At 43.1% G+C, this 5,769-nt stretch overlaps 1 non-coding gene across 1 annotated transcript; it reads right to left on the bottom strand.

Moving 5' to 3' along the window:
- Positions 1 to 562: 562 nt before the first annotated feature.
- On the bottom strand, positions 563 to 638 carry TRNAA-AGC (transfer RNA alanine (anticodon AGC)). Its single transcript has one exon. It is a non-coding gene; the product is annotated as a tRNA-Ala (tRNA).
- Between the last annotated feature and the right edge of the window lie 5,131 nt (positions 639 to 5,769).

Genomic DNA, 5,769 nt, shown 5'->3' with positions numbered 1-5,769 from the left:
CATGCTGTCACAAAAGGTAAGGTTTTCTTTTTCATGACCACGTAGTATTCCATTGTGAATATGTACCACCACTTTTTAATCCACTTGTCCACTGATGGACATTTGGGCTGTTTCCAGATCTTGACTATTGTAAACAATGCTGCCATAAACATGGGGATGCATATCTTTTTTTGAATCAGTGATTTGGTCTTCTTAGGATATATTCCTAAAAATGGGATAACTGGATCAAAAGGCAGTTCCATTTTTTTTTTTTTTTCATTTTTCTGAAGCTGGAAACAGGGAGAGACAGTCAGACAGACTCCCGCATGCGCCCGACCGGGATCCAGCCGGCACGCCCACCAGGGGCGACGCTCTGCCCACCAGGGGGCAATGCTCTGCCCATCCTGGGCATCGCCATGTTGTGACCAGAGCCACTCTAGCGCCTGAGGCAGAGGCCACAGAGCCATCCCCAGCGCCCAGGCCATCTTTGCTCCAATGGAGCCTTGGCTGCGGGAGGGGAAGAGAGAGACAGAGAGGAAAGCGCGGCGGAGGGGTGGAGAAGCAAATGGGCGCTTCTCCCGTGTGCCCTGGCCGGGAATCGAACCCGGGTCCTCCGCACGCTAGGCGGACGCTCTACCGCTGAGCCAACCGGCCAGGGCCGGCAGTTCCATTTTTAATTTTTGAGGAATCTCCATACTGTTCTCCACATTGGCTGCACCAGTCTGCATTCCCACCAGCAGTGCAGGAGGATTCCCTTTTCTCCACATCCTCGCCAGCACTTATTGTGTGTTGATTTGTTAATCAGCACCATTCTAACAGGTGTGAGGTGGTATCTCATTGTGGTTTTAATTTGCATTTCTCTGATGATTAGTGATGTTGAACTATTTTTCATATGCCTATTTGCCTTATGATCAATTGATATTTGACAAAGAAGGTAAGAACATAAAGTGGAGTAAAGACAGTCTCTTTAGTAAGTGGCATGGGGAAAATTGGACAGGTACATGCAAAATAATGAAACTAGACCACCTACTTACACCATTCACAAAAATAAACTCAAAATGAATAAGAAGACTTAAATGTAAGTCACAAAACCATAAACATTTTGGAAGAAAACATAGGCAGTAAACTCTCTGATAGCTCTTGTAACAATATTTTTGCCGATTTATCTCCACAGGCAAGTGTAATGAAGGCCAAGATAACAAATGACAGTATATCAAACTAAAAAGCTTTTGCACAGCTAAAGACACCATTAACAAAATAAAAAGACAACCCACACAATGGGAGAACATATTTGCCAATATGTCTGATAAGGAGTTAATTACCAAAATTTATAAAAAAAAACTTCTAAAACTCAACACCAGGAAGATAAACAATTCAATTAAAAAATGGGCAAAAGAAATGAATAGACACTTCTCCAAAGAGGACAATCATTTCCTTTTAGAAATATGATTTAGACCTTCTAAAACCAGAGACATTATGAAATACTTTCTGCTCTTAATTAGCTCCTAGCTGTTCTAAATAATTAAATACCAATCTCTGTCCTTAAAATTTGATTTACCCTCTAGCAACCTTCATTTTTAAATTTCTTCTTAACTAAAATTTCCTGGTGAAAGAAGTTACATAGTTTTTAACTGATTAAAAAAAGCTTTTATTTTTGCCAGAGCAAAGCTCTTTTAGAACAACTTTTTAAATGCTTTACAATTTTCAGACACAATTTTACAGTATTTCATGATGTGTTTTCTTAAAACTTCATAAGAATCTCAACTTCCCCACTCCCAAGAACCAATACCAGTGTGTGTGTGTGTGTGTGTGTGTGTGTGTGTGTGTGTGTGCATGCGCGCGTGCATGCACGTGTTTGGGGGGGAAGGGGAGGATATCATGACCAAGATTTTCTTGGTCCTCGGGGAAGCTGTTGGAAAAGATAATATGATATAAACATCATCTCAACCTCAGTAATCTCTGTTTTGCCAGCATCAATAAAGCAAGGAAAACCTTCAGATTATTCAAGGCTGAATTTAATGTTGCCTTTTGAGGGTGCTCCTTTGCTCAGCCCACACAGAGTTCAGTAAATTCATCGACACATAAACACTTTTTCTCATAGATTTTTTTGAGGATACAAAAACTTCCAATTCCAAACAAACCTCTTTCAGCAAAATACTATGTGAATGAGTTTCTCCATAGTCAAAGCAGCAGAATATTAATTAATTAAATTGCTAATCAGATAATTCTATAACCTGGAATGTGAAAGATAAGCTACTTAGGAGATCCATTCATCATTCACAATGACTTCTTTTCTATCTGAAAATGATCCTTCTGAATTTTTTTCTTTTCTTTTCTTTCTTTTTTTTTTTTTTGTCAAAAGTTAATTTCCATCAAAATCCCTCAGATCCATTGTCAGCAATCAATTTTGTCTTTGACTAAAACCCACAGTTTTTTGGGGAGTGTGGGGGTGTGTATAACTAAGGCTATTATCAGACAGGACACTGCATTCCAATACAAAGTACAAGGTTTTCAAATGATCTCCTGTTTTAGATTACTCCTTCTTCTGACACTTCTGTTCACAAGATAAGACAGTTGATATTCAAGAGAATTTTGTTGCAGCTAAAATATAGAAACTTTCAAGTAAACTGCCTAAATACAAATCAGTTGAAAAAGAGGCAGAAAGATTTGGGAAATTTTTGAAGAAGAGAGAGGTATATCATAAGTTTTACTTAGTTTGGAGCCAGAATCTTCCTATAATATTAATTGTTCAGATCAGTGCTCCCAAATGTCATTAACGATTAATGAAAATTCAGTAGAGTTATATAACAACATTGTCCTGTGGCTTTTCCATACAAATGGCATCCCTTGCATCATGTTTTGGACTTCCCTAAAATTTCTCAAACAAGCAGCATCTGGCCTCTGTGTACCCTGTACATTTTGCTAAGTGGCACCAGGCCTGGCACTAGTGGCAGCCGACCTTGGTTTGCAGCTTGGCTTCTCCTAGGAACCTCAAAGCCCAGCACAAGTACCAGCCACTTGCAGAACACTGTATCTCATGCCTGGTGGCCACAAGCAGGACACAGGTAGTGGCTGATCTTGTACCTCCCAGGAAGCCCAAGAGCCAGAGCACCTACCTGGTAGACAGTTTCAGATTATACTGGATTGTAACTCTATCACCTCCAGGGGTAACACACTCATGGGGAAGACTCAGTGAACAGCAGAGCCCCACTGAAGCAAGTTTTTCTGTGTAGGGCCAACTCCTGCACAGCAGCTCCTCTGCTATATTTCCAGCTGGGTTTTGCAGCTGACCAGCCTAGGGTTCAATCCCTTCCAGTGATGCCAACAGTAATCACAGCTCAAGTACAAGAAGATAGTCCACATAGAACACACAGAGGCACAACTGAAGTGCCCAGATTGGATAACTAGGGAGGCTGTGACACTGGACCATACAAGACACCTACTATGCAAGGTCTCTCTACTAAGTTTGAGACACATAGCAAGTCTACTAAATACATAGAAACAAACATAAGGAAGCAGCCAAAATGCAGAGAAAAGAAACATATCTGAAATAAAAGAACAGAGAAATCTCCCCGCCAAAAAATCTAAATGAATTGGAGGCAAGCAAACTACTAGAGAGTTCAAAACAATTATTATAAAGGTGTTCAAGGAACTTAGTAAGAAGTTCAACAGCATGAAAAAGAACATAGAAACCATAACAATGAACCAGTCAGAAATGAAAGGTACCCTAACTGAAATGAAAAATAATTTACAGGGAATCTACTGTAAAGTAGATGAAGCTAAAAATTAAATCAGCAATTTGGAATATAAAAAAACAAAGAACACCCAATCAGAACAGCTAAAAGAAAAATAATAAACAAAGACAGTGTAAGGTGCTTCTGGGACAACTTTAAGTGTACCAACATTTGCATAATGGTGGTCCTGGAAGATGAAAAGAGAGAACAAAAATTGAAAACCTATTTGAAAAGTAATGACAGAAAACTTCCCCAAACTGGTCAAGAAAATAGGCATAGAAGTCTACGAGGCACAAATAGTCCCATATAAGATATTCACAGAAGCCCACACCAAGACATATTATATTAAAATGCAAAAGGTTAAAGACAATCTTAAAAATGGAGAAGGACTAGGACGTCACGGAAATGGCGCCGTGAGCAGTGCGTCCGACAGCTCTCTCCTAAATCACAACAAATTTATCAACTAGAAACAGAAAAATTTATCCTCGGAGCATTCTGGAGTTCCACACAAACTGATAGCGAAAGGACTGTTATCACTTGAATCTGAGAGACGAGGGTGTGGAGGAAGCTACCGCAGGGACATTCATTCAAGCCGCGAGGTTGTGCGCCTGTGGTGAGTCAGCCCACACTCGGGAGCCGCGAGCAGCCGCGAGCAGCCGCGGGCGCCCGCCCGGTACGGTTGCAGAAAGAGCACCATCCACACTCGGGAGCAGCGAGCAGCCGGCGGCGTGCCTGGTCCGGTTGCAGAGCGAGCACCACTAACGTTCCCAGCGGCCCGCGCACTGCGAGTGAGAGTCGCCAGCCACCGGTGCCCGGAGCACCCCATTCGTGCGCGTGCCCTGGGCATTCCATGCGCCCAGAGCACCATACTGGCCCGCACACCCAGGGTGCCCCATTATCCTGCGCCTGGTGCGATCCAGCCGCCAGCGGCAGGGCGAGCGGGAGAGGCACCAGGGTGGTCTTACCTACTTCGGAGATTCTCTCCGTGGGCGGGGAACCTCACCCAGCCATTCAAGCTAACAATCAAGCGTTGGGGGAGGGGCGCGCGCAGGCAGCCTAAAATACCTTCAGGTGCACAGCTGCGACCCAATCACTGAAATTAGCTTAACCCATGAAATCTGCGCACCCTTGGTTCTAATTAATAAGATCTCTCTCAGTTCAGCAACCCAAGACAAGAGGCGTGATATTTTTTAGTGCCTCTCGCTAAAGGGGCGGGGGCAACTTCTGATTGATAGAGCCTCCATATTCAGGGATAAACGCTAACAAGAAAAACTTGGCAGATAATAAGATCTATACTACACTAGTCACAAGCAGAGACTACTGCCTCTTCTTCCCAGCAAAAACAGGCTACAAAGTGTGGAAAGCCTGGGTTGAGAGGTCCAACTGAATGATAGGCGCTGAACAGTCACCTTGACAACAATTGACTCCCACCCCCGCCTGATTACACTGGAGGCCCTGACTGCCAGAGCCTTTCCCAAAGCCTTGCACTGAGTGGGGATAGAGTGGGGATTTTCCAGCTCTTCGAGCCTCTTACTCCCCAGGCAGAAGCAGTTGCAGCCTTATAGCTGGATCACCAGGCTGCTAATTCAGAAAGGGGGGACTAGGAGAGAGAATCCAGGAAAGCAAACTCTCTCATCGTTGGACCCTGCAAACGCCAACAAGCCTTGACTACCAGCAAGACTAAAGCCAATTATATGACATTGCCATAGAATCCCATCAACTGCAAATCCCTACCTAAGTGTGACACAGGGGCAGAGCCTGGGGTAAAGACTCACCGACCAGGAAGAGGGAGAGAAAAGAAAAAGGAAGAAATTAACCTCTCAAAATCAAGAAAAATCCACAGACTTTACAACTTGTTCCGCTAATTTTTTTGTTGTTGTTGTTTGTTTCTTCTATCTTATTGCCTTTATTTCCTCCACCTCGGTCCTTCTATTCTCTGCCCATCTTATGCTTCCCTTTTCTTGAACTACACTACCCATGAGTGTTACATTTTATTTCTCTTCTTCATCCTCACCCTCCTTTAAGGTTATACTCCAAAACACTTAACTCTCACTCT

Source organism: Saccopteryx bilineata, chromosome 5, assembly GCF_036850765.1.
Source record: "Saccopteryx bilineata isolate mSacBil1 chromosome 5, mSacBil1_pri_phased_curated, whole genome shotgun sequence".
Taxonomy (NCBI): domain Eukaryota; kingdom Metazoa; phylum Chordata; class Mammalia; order Chiroptera; family Emballonuridae; genus Saccopteryx; species Saccopteryx bilineata.
This window is presented reverse-complemented; position numbering and strand designations above follow the sequence as displayed.